Here is a 15,439-nt window from a genome sequence, read left to right on the forward strand (position 1 = left end):
TTTCCTGGCCTGCTGACCTCTGACTTAATCTGATTTCATATCCCACAACTCAGCGTACTCAGACGTGCAGGCTGCTTATGGTTCTCCAACTCCTTGAGTTCATTCCCACTTTCCAGAATGTATGCTTCATGTTTTCTCTGCCTGAAATGTTCTTCCCCAAGGTCTTTTGCAAAGCTGTCCCTCCCTTGTCATTCAGTCCCAGCCCAAGTGACATGTCCTTGGAGATGCTTTCCCTGCTGGATTAGTCCATTTTCACACTGCTATAAAGAATACTGCACAAGACCAGGAAATTTATAAAGGAAAGAGGTTTAATTGACTCAAAGTCCCACATGGCTGGGGAGGCCTCAAGAAACTTACAGTCACTGCAGAAGGAGAAGCAGGCATGTCTTACATGGTGGCAAGCAAGAGGAGAGTCAGCAAAGGAGGAAATGGCCAAACACTTATAAAACTATCAGATCCTGTGAGAACTCTCACTATCATGAGAATGGCATGGGAGAAACTGCTCCTATGATCCAATCACCTCCTATCACGATCCTCCCTGAATACCTGGGGATTACAATTTAAGACGAGATTTGGGTGGGGACACAAAGCCAAACATTATCACCTGCCCAAAGAGAAAGGGAGGGACCAGGATGATTCCCAGGCAACACGCAAGCTATCTCTATCACATTGCCTCTTTTAATTTTATTAAAGCCCCTATCACTCACTGTCATTTTCTTGTTTACCAATTAATTGTTTTTTATTTTATTTTAGTTTAAGTTCTGTGAGAGCAAAACCCCTGACTTTCTTATTTTCCACTATATATCCCCATCATCTGGAGTTAAGCTTCATATATAACAGGCATTGGGTAAACATTGCTGAATGAATGAGTGAATGAATGAATGAATGAACAAATAATGAACTTAATTAATGAATCAAATTACACATTCTGGGTTATCTTTAGATGTCTACACAACATTAATAGTTGTAAAACTGGGCTGGACATGGTGCCTCACTCCTGTAATCCCACCACTTTGGGAGGCTGAAGGTGAGAGGGTCACTTGAGGCCAGGAGTTCAAGAATAGCCTGAGAAGCATAGCGAGACTGACTCCATCTCTACTATATATATATATATCTCCAGATGGCAGACGTGGTGGCACACTCCCATAGTCACAGCTACTTGGAAGGCTAAGATGAGAAGATCACTTGAGGCCAGGACTTCAAGAAGATCACTTGAGGCCAGGAGTTCAAAGCTGCAGTGAGCTATGATCACACTACTGCACTCCAGCCTGGGCGATAGAATGAGACCCTGTTTCTAAATAGATAAAAAATAAATTTAAAAACTGAAGTCCTTTTGTATGCCTTTATTTTATTGCCACTAAGATCCAGCCTAAGAAAGTGTCCTCCACCATTTTATAGGAAGATTTTATAGGCCATTTATGGATCACCATTTACTTCTCATGCACCCTAAGACTTAATTTATAGCACAAAATTAACAAAATGCTTTCCTGGAACAAAATTGCCACTACAGAAGGCATTTTGTCAAGGTCTTAAGGGAGCCAAATTAACCCAGTGGACCAAAAGAGAGAGCATCTCCATCATGCCTGCAGGGACTGACAGAGAAGATAATCTCAGTGTTTCTCAGCCACAACTGCTCTGTGGCATCATAGCTTGTTTCTACTATGATGGCTCTTTCACAGGCATGAAATTTTCTGCAGGAAAATAAAGGGTTGCACCAAATGAAAACAAAACCAACTCACTGAGAAATAATAATGCCATGCGGGAGATATAGTGGAGTCCAAGAAAATTAAAAACATTCCAAGTTGCTGTTTTGGTTCGTTCTATTTCTCGCTCTGACGAGGCCAAATGATTGATATCTATTAAACACTACTTTGTATTTCAGAGCTGATGTCTTACCCCTTTAGAATTTAAAAAAGAAAATTTAAGCATGATTATTGCCTCATGGTGTATATCAGTCTGCTCAAGGGTTTTTCTGAAGTGAATACATGTGTTTTGGCAGCTTTTATTAGGCGGAAAGAGCCACCTGCTCTAATTCTTCAGCTAGTGGGAAGGTTTGGCATTATCCTCTGTTACTCTTTAAACCAATACTCACAGGAGAATAACAGGAATATGAAACAAACAAAAGAAACGAACAAGGAGAAACATCTCTTCTATTGGTGTAGCCATCAAGGTCTAATCAGAAAGATAAAGCCCAGACAAAAGAGTTCAATGGTAAGAATTTAATTCAGGGAACTAGTTAGGAAGGTGCTGGAAGAGCTGAAACGGCCAAGAAGGGGCAGTGAAAGAAGCCATCAGCTCTCTGCCTCTCAGAGGAGATTCAGCTGAGTGCCTTTCCCCACACAACCTGATACATCAGATTAGCAGTAGCGGCAGGCTGTGACCACACAGGAAGAGCAGTGTTATGGGTCAAATCATATCCCCTCAAAAAGACATGTTGAAATTAGGTCATCACAAATGTAATTAGTTAAGTGAAAATTAGGTTAGACTGGAGTAGCGGGCCCCTAATGTAATAGGACTAGTGTTCTTATAAAAAGAGAAGAGACATAGAGACAGACTTAGGGGCAAGACAGCCTTCTGATGACAGAGACTAGAACAACATAGCTGCAACCCAGGGAATGCCAGGGATTGTGGCCACCATCAGAAGCCTGCAAAAGGTGAGGAGAGATTCTATGCAGAGTCTCAGAGGGAACACGGCCCTACTGACACCATAATTTTGAATTTCCAGCCTCTGGAGTTGTCTCTGTTGTTTTAAAATATCTAGTTGGTAGTACATTGTTAGAACAGCCCTGAGAATCTAATATGAAGAGTATGTTCAGAATCCAAGCCCAGGACCACCTGGGGAAGGTGGATTTATGAGGCGGCCAGGGCGGAAGCTAGAGTCATGGAGGGAGGGCCTAGCTGGTAGTATCTGGGAGTGCGGAGAAGATTGTCATTGCTGGAGAAGCCACCAAAGCAGGTGAGTGTCAGGGGAGGGAGGGAGAGGTGCCCTGGCTTGTCTCTCTCTCTCATGCTCCTAGCTCCTGCCAGTACCTCTCTGTTGCTGAATCCAGTTGGCACAAAAGTCTGCAAAATTGTTGTTTTCAGGGGCAGGGTGAGGACTAAATCTGAGTAAAAAACGACAAAGCCTGTCACACTAAGGCGCCCTGACGTTAGGCTGGCGTGTGCACTGGATGTTCTGTTCTCTGCAGCCAAGTCAGGAAGTACAGAATGTCGATTACTGCACATACCCTAAAAGTAGGATTGTTGAGGTTGTTTGAAGTGAAAAAGGTCCTCAACATAAAGGCAAAATATTACAAGCCACTATGGTTAATTATTAAAGGCATTTGTCCAGCGACCTGGAGTCAAGAAAACGGCCACAGTCAGAGAGATCCAAGATGGCTGATCACTAGCAGCTCGGGATTGCAGTTCCCACTGAAAGCGCAGAGAACGAGAGGACGCCACACTTTCAGACCAATTTTTGTTGCTCATGCACCAGGAGATTCCCAGCGGAGGAGCCCCATGTGTGTCGCCAGCGTGACTCTTGAGGCTGGTGAGGCAGTTTTGCCACTGCCTTGGAGCGATGGTTCTTGGTGCAGAGTCAGAAAAGCACCATCAATCTTAAAGCCGCTGTTTTGACCAGCACAGTGGGTTGCTTAGATTCTAGCGCCGGGAATCAACAAGTTGGAGGTCCACTCAGAAACCCAACTATAAAGACGGTAATTATAAAGACCACAGATGGATAAATCTATAAAGAAAGGAAGAAAACAGCCTAAAAAGGCTGAGAATACCCAAACTCAGAACGCCTCTCCCTCCACAGGGGATCACAGTTCCTCATCAGCAACAGAACAAGGCCTGATGGAGAAAGACTGTGTTCCATTAGCAGAAGCAGACTTTAAAAAGTGGATGATAAGAAACTTCTGGGAATTAAAACAACTTGTTCTAATCCAATGCAAAGAAACTAAGAACTTTGAAAAAAGGTTTGAAGAAATGTTAAAAATAACACATAATTTAGAGAGGAATATAAGTGAATTAATGGAGCTGAAAAATACAACACGAGAACTTCGCGAACTATGCACAAGTTTTAACAGCCGAATTGATCAAGCAGAAGAAAAGATATTAGAGGTTGAAGACCAACTTCATGAAATAAAACAAAAAGACAAGATTAGAGAAAAAAGGATAAAAAAGAACGAGCAAAGTCTCCAAGAAATATGGGACTATGTGAAAAGACCTAATCTACGTTTGATAAGTGTACCTGAATGTGACGAAGAGAATAAATCCAAACTGGAAAATACACTTCAGGATATTATTCAGGAAAACTTTCCCAACCTAGCAAGGCACGACAATATTCAACTCCAGGAAATACAGAGAACACCACAAAGATATTCCTCAAAAAGACCAACCTCAAGGCACATAATCGCCAGATTCACCAGGGTTGAAATGAAAGAGAAAATACTGAGGGCATCCAGAGAGAAAGGTCAGGTTACCCATAAAGGGAAGCCCATCAGACTCACAGCAGATCTCTCAGCAGAAACCCTACAAGACAGAAGAGAGTGGGGGCCAATATTCAACATCCTTAAAGAAAAGAACTTTCAACCCAGAATTTTACATCCAGCCAAACTAAGCTTCATAAGCAAAGGAAAAATAAAATCTTTTGTGAACAAGCAAGCACTCAGAGATTTCATCACCACCAGGCCTGCTTTACAAGAGCTTCTGAAAGAACCACTACAAATAGAAAGGAACAACCAGTATCAGCCTTTCTAAAAAATGCCAAAAAATAAAGAACATCAACATAATCAAGAAATTGCATCAATTAACTGGCAAAACAGCCAGCCAACATTAAATGACAGCATCAAACTCATATATATTGATATTAATTCTAAATTTAAATCTACTAAATCCCCCAATCCAAAGACATAGGCAAAAAAAAGCCAAGACCCATTGGTATGCTACATCCAGATCCATCTTACATGCAAGGATACGCAAAGACTCAAAACAAAGGGATGGAGAAAAATTTACCAACCAAATGGAGAGCAAAAATAAATAAATAGAAAGTAGGAGTTGCAATTTTTGCTGATAAAATAGACTTCAAAGCAACAAAGATCAAAAGAAGCAAAGAAGGATATTACATAAAAGGATCAATGTAACAAGAAGAGCTAAAGATCCCAAATATATATGCACCCAATACAGAAATACCCAGATATATAAGACTTATAAAGAGACTTGGACTCCCACACAATAATAGTGGGAGACTTACAGATCAATGAGACAGAAAGTTAACATCGATATTCAGGACTTGAACTCAGATCCGGAACAAGTAGACTTAATTAACATTCATAGAACTCCCCACTTTAACTACACAAAACATACACTCTTATCAGTACTACAATACAAGTATTTACAGGTTTAAATGAAATATTGGTTGGCTGCTTGTTAATTATTTTCTTCCTGTCTCTATTATTAAACATAATTACGGGCATACCCATTTTTAGACTGCATTTTAGCCCGGGCAATAAAGCAACATCCCTGTTCTCTCTCCCTCTTTCTTCCTTCCCTTTATTCTTTTTTTTTTTTCTTTTTCTTTTTTTTTAATTCTTTTTCTTTCTCTCTTTCTTCCTCAAAAAAAAAAAAAAAAAAAAAAAAAGAAAAAAAAGAAAAGAAAACGGCCACAAATTGGATTTTGGTTAATTTAGATGTTTGGATTTGGGACAAAGAAGGTTCTATCATATTATTATAAAGAAGAATTAAAACAATGGTATTGGGTATTGTTATGAAGAAACGGAGGAAATTTAGGTCTGAAGACCTACAAAATTTGTTTTTTAAATAGAGAGAGAGAAACTCCTCCTTCACCCAGTAAAATCTACTGCCAAAATCAAGAGGGAAGTGAATAGGATGCTGGAGTGGTATTTATTTGGTGACCCTATGTGACTCCCCTGGACCTAATGTTCCACAGTAAAAGTTAAATCAGTATATACGCAGTGGTCATTTGCAGAAGGATTGGAAACACTTTGTGGATTTAAATAAATGAAGATACTTAAAACGAAAATCCTCATAGTTCTTTAAAGGAAGCAGCATTTGGTAATGAACTTGAGATATAGTTTTCTTTCATATAAAACAAAATAATATATGTGCATATATTTTTATATTTTAATATTCATAGATAATATTTTAAACTTTGTGATAAGTCATACAAATTTATTTGCCAGGACAAAACACTTCTTACAACACAAAATTTATGAAATTAGTCCTTGCATAGGGGACGGTAGGCATTGTCTTTAACCAATATCTTGTTTTGACTGCTAATTTTTTTTAAAAAAAAAGAGCACACAATCATTCATCAAAAATAACAGTCAGCAAAGGACTAATGTGATTGTTGCTTTCCAAAGTCTCAAATTAGCATAGAAACAGAAGGTAAGATATCACACCACTAAATAATTAATGTGGCCACAGCAAACACAAGAACTCACAAGGAGGCCTTTGAGGTGCGTGGGCTCATAGTACATTCATGGTCATTACACCTAACGTATAACTTTCTGACCTTGCTGATTGAAGTTATATATTTATAACTTATAAATATCATATTTATAAGTTATAAATACGATATTCTGTTGGGAAAGGTTGAGGTTTTTAAACAGATCCATCAATGTCATGTTCAAACCACAACAAACATGAACTGATAAACAAAACTGAAAGCCACAGCAGGGCCTCCAAAGAACGCACATGCTCACATGCAAGCAATGCTCATTGCAGCCACGGCAACGGGGCGTGGCCTGGGGCACAGCAGGACACAAAGCTCCACTGCAGGGTGACATGCATCCCTCCACGCCTATATTGCTTAGTTGTAAAATAAGGGAAGGGAGAAAAAGACAATCCAAACTGGCAGTGGCACTCAGGAATGGAGTGTCAGAAATAGATTCTTGAGCGGAACCTTCAAATAGATCATGAATCAAAGAGGAGAGGAAAAGAAATGTGGGTTGCAAATACAAAATTAGCATAAACCAAGAGAACAGACTTTACGTATAGTGAGGAAGATAAGTATTTCTCTTGAATGCCCATAAAAGTGTCCCCTGGGAGTATGTACCATGGACACCTTCTTACCATGCCCCTGGAGGTTCCATACTAGGCAGCATGTTTTCATAGTAGCTGGGGATAGAGAGACTGAGGGCCTTGCCCCAAACAACCCAATACATCAGAGTAGAGCTAACATGCGCCTTCTCAGTCCCTGAGTTTTAAGGACTTTGATCACTTAATGGAGTCATGCTGCAGCTCTCAAAGATGACTTGGCTTCCTGCAGGTCCAAAGCACATTACCAACTTCATAAGTAACGACAGTAAATTAGTCTGTCCAATGCAAAGAGACTACCTTTGCACAATGCCTATCCTCCGCAGGGTCCCTATATGACCATAGGAAGTCTTTATTGCTGAGAGATGGAAAGGAGAGATTTCACACAAAAATCAGAATGGGCAGAGCACTGCCTGTGTACATTACTTTAAAAACACCCTATTCCTAGTGTTTAATATTCAAATGACTTGCTACTTGTTTGTCCCCTGAGAAAATGTTTTAGCGAAAGCTAGATAAATGCTACTCTGGTGATTTTTATATAAAACACCGAATCCCAGTACCATCTCCTAAAGAACACAGTTGCGGAGGCAATTCACCTGGGTGTCATGCTCACCCTTTAACCAGAAGGCCAGCAACACGTTGTTTATGATTCCCAGAGGGAATAGAGCAAACATGGCTCTATACTAAAGGCAAAGTAATGAAATCTGATGACAAAACACCATCATAAAATAAAGGTAACATTAACCATTTATTAGGTTGTAGGTGAACTAAAGATTGAACGAAGGGGTGAATTTGCTCTGGGGGTTGGTAGAAGACAGGAATATTTATAGACTATTTAGAAGGGAATCTAGTGGTAAATGGCCACCGATTTTTCCGTGTACATCAGGGAGTTTCATTAGAAAAAGTTTTTGTGTTGATATTCTCCCACAGCTGTGGCCCGCAAGTGAGTCACAATTACTGATGCCAGGTTGACAAGAAGGCTGAAGTGAGTCCAAGTGCAGGAGTCTCACGGTCTTAGGAGGCTCCATCATCTCTACTGTGTAATCTGACCAACTATTTCATTTCAGTGTACTTTTTTTCACCATTAACACAAGTGTTTCCTTTCATCTCTACACCCCTCTAAGAATGTTACTCTTAGAATGCTAAGAAAATCTTTGTAGTTATTTGAAAACAGAACAATGTAAACAAAAATAATTCTTTTCAGAGGGTTAAAGACCATTTAATCATACAAGGGTAAAGTATTCCAGGTGATTTAAAATACATCAACTTGACTGACTGTCCCAAGTGGGATACATCCTAATGGCAAAAAGAAACTCCAGAGAAATGTTAAACTGTATTTAATATTTATATTAAATACTACCTTTGCACAGTGCCTATGCCCCACAGGGTCCCTGTATGACCATAGCAAGTTTTTATTGCTGACAGTTAGAAACGAGAGATTTCACACAAAAATCAGGATGGGCAGAGCACTGCCTTTGTATATTATTTTTAAAAAACCCTATTGAGCATCATTTTTCTGAAACAAAGTTGTGTAAGGTAAAACAAGTAATTATGTTAACTTTGCCAGAACCAAGAATTTCAGGATAAGTGATAAGAGTCAGAAATATAAAATCAAAAAGTAAAATTTCTCTGACTTCTATTTCAGTTGGCAACGTCACTATGCTCATAGGTATTTTTTTTTTCTTTTAAAGTTTCATGTATTTCATAGCCTGTCCACTGAAATGGGCAAAGGAGCAATGAGCAGTCCTAGTGCTCAAACTGAGATCTTGAAACATCGTTTCGCATGTAAAGTCTCTGGAGAAATAACTGTTTCAGATCTGGTTCAGGAAATAGACAAGAGGAGCTAGAGCTTATCATACCAGATAACAAGAGAGATCTTTTAAAGATCACTAGGGTCATGTCAAAAGGGTTTAGAAGCCAAATTGAAGAGGCACACTCACTCATTGAAGATGGGACAGTTATGTTCTCAAAAAGGATAATAACTGCAAAGAATTTTCAGGCATTTAATATCATATCATTCATGAGTTCAGAATGATACTTAAAAAAATAAAGAGCCACCACTGGTCTTTGGTCACGTTTAGCAGATATTAGGGAACTAGCTATTCTAAAAACCAGAAAACAGGCATCTATTCTGCTTTTCCTTTACAAACTATGCTTAGGGATTATAATATAGCTCATGAAGAAAAGTCTTTCTTCATAGCAGCACTCCAGCTACTAAATGAAGAAGGATTTATATAATGACATCATTTCAGAGTTCCTGGTAAAATAATGGATGTAGCCAATGATCATCAATGACTGCTAAAGCTGTTAGATGAGAAACTGATGGGGAACTTTAAAATGATGGAAAGACTAACAAGATTTGACCCAGCAATCAATCTTAACATCCCATAAAGGGAGATGATCAGACATTATGTGCCTCCTGATGAAAGTACATAACTATGAGTCATTCCTGCCAAAAAATTGAAATTTAATCTGATAAATCTTCCAGATCCCATTGCCAGCTTTTAAGCAAACAGAATATGTTAAATGACACCATGAAGATGCAATTAGTAAAATTTATAGGAAAAATGACCTGGTTTCTTTAATCTCTTCAACAAACACATAGAAAAGAAAAAGAGAGGGGAAATCTATAGGTTAGAAGAAACAAGAGGGGCCTGGGGTGGTGACTCATTCCTGTAATCCCAGCACTTTGGGAGGCTGAGGTGGGTGGATTGCTTGAGCCCAGGGGCTCAAGACCAATCTGGGTAACATGACAAAACCCCTTCTCTACAAAAAAAAAAAAAAAAATACAAAATTAGCCAGGCATGGTGGCATGCGCTTGTGGTTCCAGCCACTTGGGGGCCTGAGGCAGGAAGATTGCTTGATCCCAGGAGGTCTAGGCTGCAGTGAGACAAGATCACACCACTGCACTCCAGCCTGGGTGACAGAGTGACACCATGTCAGAAAAAGGAAGGAAGGAAGGAAGGAAGGAAGGAAGGGAGGGAGGGAGGGAGGAAGGAAGGAGGGAGGGGGGGAGGGGGGGGAGGGAGGGAGAGAGAAAAGAAAGAAACTGAAGTTATATCAACCAAATGCAATGTGTATCTATTGACACTGATTCAAATAAACCAACTGCTGTGAAACACTTTCAGATAATCTTAGAAATTTGAATAGACTGAATATTTTGTATTAAAAATTATTAATAATTTTATGTGTGATATTTATGTTTTGATTATGTTTTAAAATAGCCCTTGGCCAGGCATGGTGGCTTACTCCTGTAATCCCAGCACTTTGGGAGGCCAAGGTGGGTGGATCACCTGAGGTCGGGAGTTCAAGACCAGCCTGAGCAACATAGTGAAACTCTTTCTCTGCTAAAAAGACAAACTTAGCTGGGTGTGATGGCACCTGTAGTCCAAGATACTCAGGAGGCTGACGCAGGAGAATGGCTTGAACCTGGGAGGCAAAGGTTGCAGTGAGCTGAGATCGTGTCTGCACTCCAGCTTGGGAGACAGAGCAAGACTCTGTTTCAAAATAAATAGATAAATAAATAAAAGCCCCTAACTTGCAGAAATACATACATTCGGATGAAATGATGTGCTGTCAGGAATTTTCTGGAAAAGAACCGAGTTTGGGAGAGAAACAATGGAACATTGGAGAGGGTGCTTGTGCAACAATATCAACCACAAGTTAATAATTACTGAACTAAGTAACAAATACATGAGAGTTTATTACAGTAGTCTCTACTTTTGTATGTGCTTAATAATTTTATAGCGAAGCGTTGAAAATACAAAAGCTCTAAGAACCAACGTTATCCAAATGTTTACATTTTGTTTCTGTATTACCAAAAGTTAAAATTATATGCGCATTACTCTGCTCCAATTTCTGTCCCATTGCCTGATCATTTTATTTATTCTACATATTATCCAAGAAAATTTGATAATACCTCCTTGCCCTCTTTAATGATTAAAAGTAGAATTGAGGTCTCGGTGGATCTTAGTGCAGCCACAGATTGGACCCTAAAGGGAAAGATAGGTTGGTATTGCCTTCAATTTGTGAATATAGCTCTTTAAATAAGCAGGAGCTTAAAATAACTTGCATTTGGGGATCATGCTCAGTGAATATGAAAGGATGAAACGACAATCCTTAAGCTGCTACGGCTGGGGTGGGGAGGGGTATCCTAGCATAACATAGCAAGTGTCAAAACATCGATGACTTCCACTATGTGGTACAGGAGAATTTTTAGGTCTTTCTCAAGCTGAAGGACGCCCTTTTTCTACTACTCTCCTTACAGAACAGAACTTCAGTCAAGATTCTGCAGTTTGGGGGAATTCCCAGCACCCTGAGGGGACTTCCCATTTTGTCCCTCCCTTGCTTTCCCCTGCCTTGCCTTCACAGGGTTGTGGTCAAGTTTAAATGTCATTGTGTTTAGAAAGGACTTGACACAGATTAAGGGTGGTTACAATAAATATATTCTGTCAACTTAAAAAAAAGGTGACCTGTGATGTCTTCCCACTACTCCCAGGTTGAGAGAGAGAGAATGAAGACACATTGCTGTACAGGAACTAACTGAATGCTTTGAAGGTCCTGCAAGGCCAATGTGGCTGGAATGCAGACACAATGCCAGGAGGAACAGGAGATGTGGCTGACGAGAGAGGGAGGAGTCGAATCTCATGGGAACTGTCACCTGCAGGTAGGAGGTTTAGGCTTCATACTACATGCGATAAGAAGCCATTGTTGGCGTTTTAAGCTGGCAAGTGCAGTGGCTAGATTTGCCTTTTTAAAAGTTCACTCTGGGCCAGACGCGGTGGCTCAAGCCTGTAATCTCAGCACTTTGAGAGGCTGAGGCGGGTGGATCATGAGGTCAGAAGTTCAAGACCAGCCTGGCCAAGATGGTGAAACCCCATCTCTACTAAAAATATAAAAATTAGCCTGGTGCTTATAGTCCCAGCTACCTGGGAGGCTGAGATAGGAGAATCACTTGAACCCAGGAGGTGGAGGTTTCACCAGCTGAGATCCCACCATTGCATTCCAGCCTGAGTGACAGAGTGAGACTCTGTCTCAAAATAAATAAATAAATAATAAAAATAAAAATTAAAGTTCACTCTGGCTGCATGAAGCAAAAAGGATCAGAGAGGGACAAGCATGGAATCATGTCAGAAAGGTAATCATCTTACCAGGCACAATGGTAATCTGGTGGAGGTGGTGGAAATAGAGAGAAATAGGCAGGCAGAGACACAATTTGGAGGTAGAATAGACAGGACTTGTTGATGTATTGGTTAAGAAAGATCAGGGAGAGAAATTTCAAGGGTAACTCCCAGATTTTTTTTTATGATCAACTGGAAGAAGAGATGCATATATAACTAAACGAAGAACAGAAGAAAAGAAAATCTCCTATTTGTGACAGGAGATCAAGAGTAAAGTTTTAAGCATAGTTTGAGATGCTGATTAAGCTATCCAAGTGACATCCCAGTGATGATGAATAGAGGTTAGAATGCACATTCGGAGTAAAGACATATCATCAGGCATTTAGGCTGGAGGCAGTAGCTCACACCTGTAATCTCAGCATTTTGGGAGGCCGAGATGGGCAGATCACATGACGTTAGGAATTGAAGACCAGCCTGACCAACATGGCCAAATCCCAACTCTACTAAAGATACAATTAGCCGAGAGTGGTGGTACATGGCTGTAATCCCAGCTACTCAGGAAGCTGAGGCAGGAGGATCGTTTGGACCCTATTGTAGTGAGCCAAGGTCACACCATTGCACTCCAGCCTGGGCAACAAACAAGACTCCATCTCAAAAAAAAAAAAAAAAAAAAAGGAGGAGAGAAAGAAACATTATCAGGCATTTGCATAAGGTGGAAAGGTGATAGCCCCTAATTTTGATCAGAGCAGGAAGTATTAAAAGATTAAGTGGGGTCATAGGGAGAGAGGCAACTGAAGTTAGAAGCCCCCTGAACTGATAAGTCCCATCATATTGAGGGTCTTAGGCTGTGGCCCTCCAAGTCCCAGCCACACTAGCACATAGAATGCTCCTCTAGTGAGTTCCATCATTCCGCAAATACAGGAAACCTTCTCAGCTTTCCAAGGAAACTTTCCTAGGATAGAAGCTTTCCTAGAATCCTGCAAGTATGATTCTGAGCCTTGAAGACAGGGCTGGCCCAGGGGAAGCCCAGGATTGGGACAGAGTTGACTAAGATCTTAGGATAGTGTCCAAGGACCAGATAACTTTGTTTGCCTTTCTTAAGGAGGCCTCTTATTAAGGTAATTATTGTGAAAAGTAGGAAATGATTTGTGGTACTGCCCAGTAAACCTCAAATATTGCTGGAAATCATTAATCATATCAAGGTAGGGGCATGCCATGCCCTCTTCAGAAGTGCAAGTGCCTTCTTCAGCAGGCAGAGATGTTACCCAGAAATTTTGCATTGACACTCTCAGATAAATATTTTTTAGGTCTGGGTTTGGAGTTAAAGCCACAAACATCATCAGAGTCTCATGGGTTGCCAGAATGAGAAAAGTAGTCCAAGTAAACATCTGTTTTCAATCTTTTAGTGCTGCAGACCTCTTTGAACACATCATGAGCACTGGATTCTCGCCTCTGAAAAATAAAAATCACATATAGAAAAATTCAGGCAGTTTTTAGGAGTTTGAAGAATCCCTGCTCATTGTGGACCCATTTGGGGTTGGATTCCTGACCATGACTCGGATTCAGAAGTCATATAAGATGCAGGTTAGCAAACTTTGGAAAACGAACGAGGCATTTTGAGGACAAACAGTGTCTTCCATATATCATCTTCTGGAATAGCTCAGATCTGGATGAGGTCACAGGACTTTCCATTCATAGGGATCTCTTCCTGGAGCTCAGAGATCATTGAGAGAGGGCAATCATCGTGGATGTGTCCAAGTGAAGGTAGTTTGGAAAGAAACAAAGTTAACCTTTTTTTTCCTTTACTAAAAATCTTAAGGTCCCCATTAGCAGGCAGGAAGGAAGAGGACAGGTGAGCTCCCTGGTATCGATGTATTTACAGAGAACCTAGGCATCAGCCATGCATACAGAGGACACTCATTTGGCCGGAATTCGGGCTTTGACTTTAATTAAATTCCCTTGCTCCCAATAAGACCTCTCTTAATCTGAAAACAATTTGTCATAATTGATGTACCTGCCAAGACCTCATTGCAAAGGAGCAGGAGGGACCTAGGAAATGTTGCTGGCAAAATCCAGAGTGACTCTAAAGGGGCAATGGCTTCCTTTGGTTGCTCATGTGCTGGGCATAGCAATTGAAAAGAGTCGTGAACACTTAGGAGTAAACCAAGATGCAAAGTTCACATTCGAGGGAAGAAGGATGCAGTGTGGAAGAAAGGAAGGCAGATGCTGCAGCCCTGCCTACAAACAAGGAGGGAGCCATTAAGAGCCCCAAGCCTACTTTATGAGACAGAGGAATCGAGTTTTATTTCCTTCTCACCAAGAGACACTGGAAAGCTGTGATCTTACACAGGTGGGAAAAGTGAGAGGAAAATAAGCTGTTCCTAACAGTAAGGTCTGAGAGCCTTTCACAGACAGTGTTGGTGCTATAAGAATGACCCTTGATGGTTAAGCCTTTGCAGTCTTTATTCCATGCTGTTCTAGGTAAATCTGCACACAACTTTTTCTGTGTATTTTCCAAAAAAGGAAAGTTTTATAAAGGCTCAAGTTATTTACAAATATTGTGTATATTCTTGTTGTTTCCCAGTTCTTTAAGAACCATACAGTCCAGGCGCAGTGGCTCATGCCTGTAATCCCAACACTTTGGGAGGCCGAGGCAGGCGGGTCACGAGGTCAGGAGATCGAGACTATCCGGGCTTACACAGTGAAACCCCGTCTCTACTAAAAATACAAAAAATTAGCCAGGTGTGGTGGCATTCGCCTGTAGTCCCAGCTACTCGGGAGGCTGAGGCAGGAGAATTGCTTGAACCTGGGAGGAGGAAGTTGCAGTGAGCGGAGATCGTGCAATTGCATTCCAGCCCGGGTGACAGAGTATTACCTGAATTTTCACCAGCCAACACGAATGTGCTCACCTTCCCTTGGGTGAGACCACATAGGCACAACATGCAGCTCAGGGTAAGTTCTTTGAACTTTTAGAGAGTAAATTAATTAATTAATTAATTTTTTGAGATTGAGCCTTGCTCTGTTGCCTAGACCGGAGTGCACTGGTGCTCTCTTGGCTCACTGCAACCTCCACTTCCTCCCGGGTTCAAGTGATTCTCCTGTCCCAGCCTCCCAAGTAGCTGGAATTACTGGCATTTGCCACTACATCTAGCTAATTTTTGTGTTTTTAGTAGAGACCGGGTTTTATCATGTTGGCTAGGCTGGTCCCGAACTCCTGATCTCACCATCCGCCTGCCTTGGCCTCCCAAAGTGCTGGGATTACAGGCATGAGCCACTGCATC

The 15,439-nt window shown here is 40.9% G+C and overlaps 1 long non-coding RNA gene across 1 annotated transcript; it reads left to right on the top strand.

Annotated features, from left to right (window-relative positions):
- The first annotated feature begins 2,565 nt into the window (after nucleotides 1-2,565).
- Nucleotides 2,566-11,594, top strand: LOC116526187. Its single transcript, XR_004258008.1, has 3 exons — nucleotides 2,566-2,654; nucleotides 4,524-4,529; nucleotides 11,506-11,594. It is a non-coding gene; the product is annotated as an uncharacterized LOC116526187 (long non-coding RNA).
- The last annotated feature ends 3,845 nt before the right edge of the window (nucleotides 11,595-15,439 follow it).

The sequence above is a fragment of the Sapajus apella genome, unplaced genomic scaffold, assembly GCF_009761245.1.
Source record: "Sapajus apella isolate SASKATOON/1434 unplaced genomic scaffold, GSC_monkey_1.0 scaffold49, whole genome shotgun sequence".
Taxonomy (NCBI): Eukaryota; Metazoa; Chordata; class Mammalia; order Primates; family Cebidae; genus Sapajus; species Sapajus apella.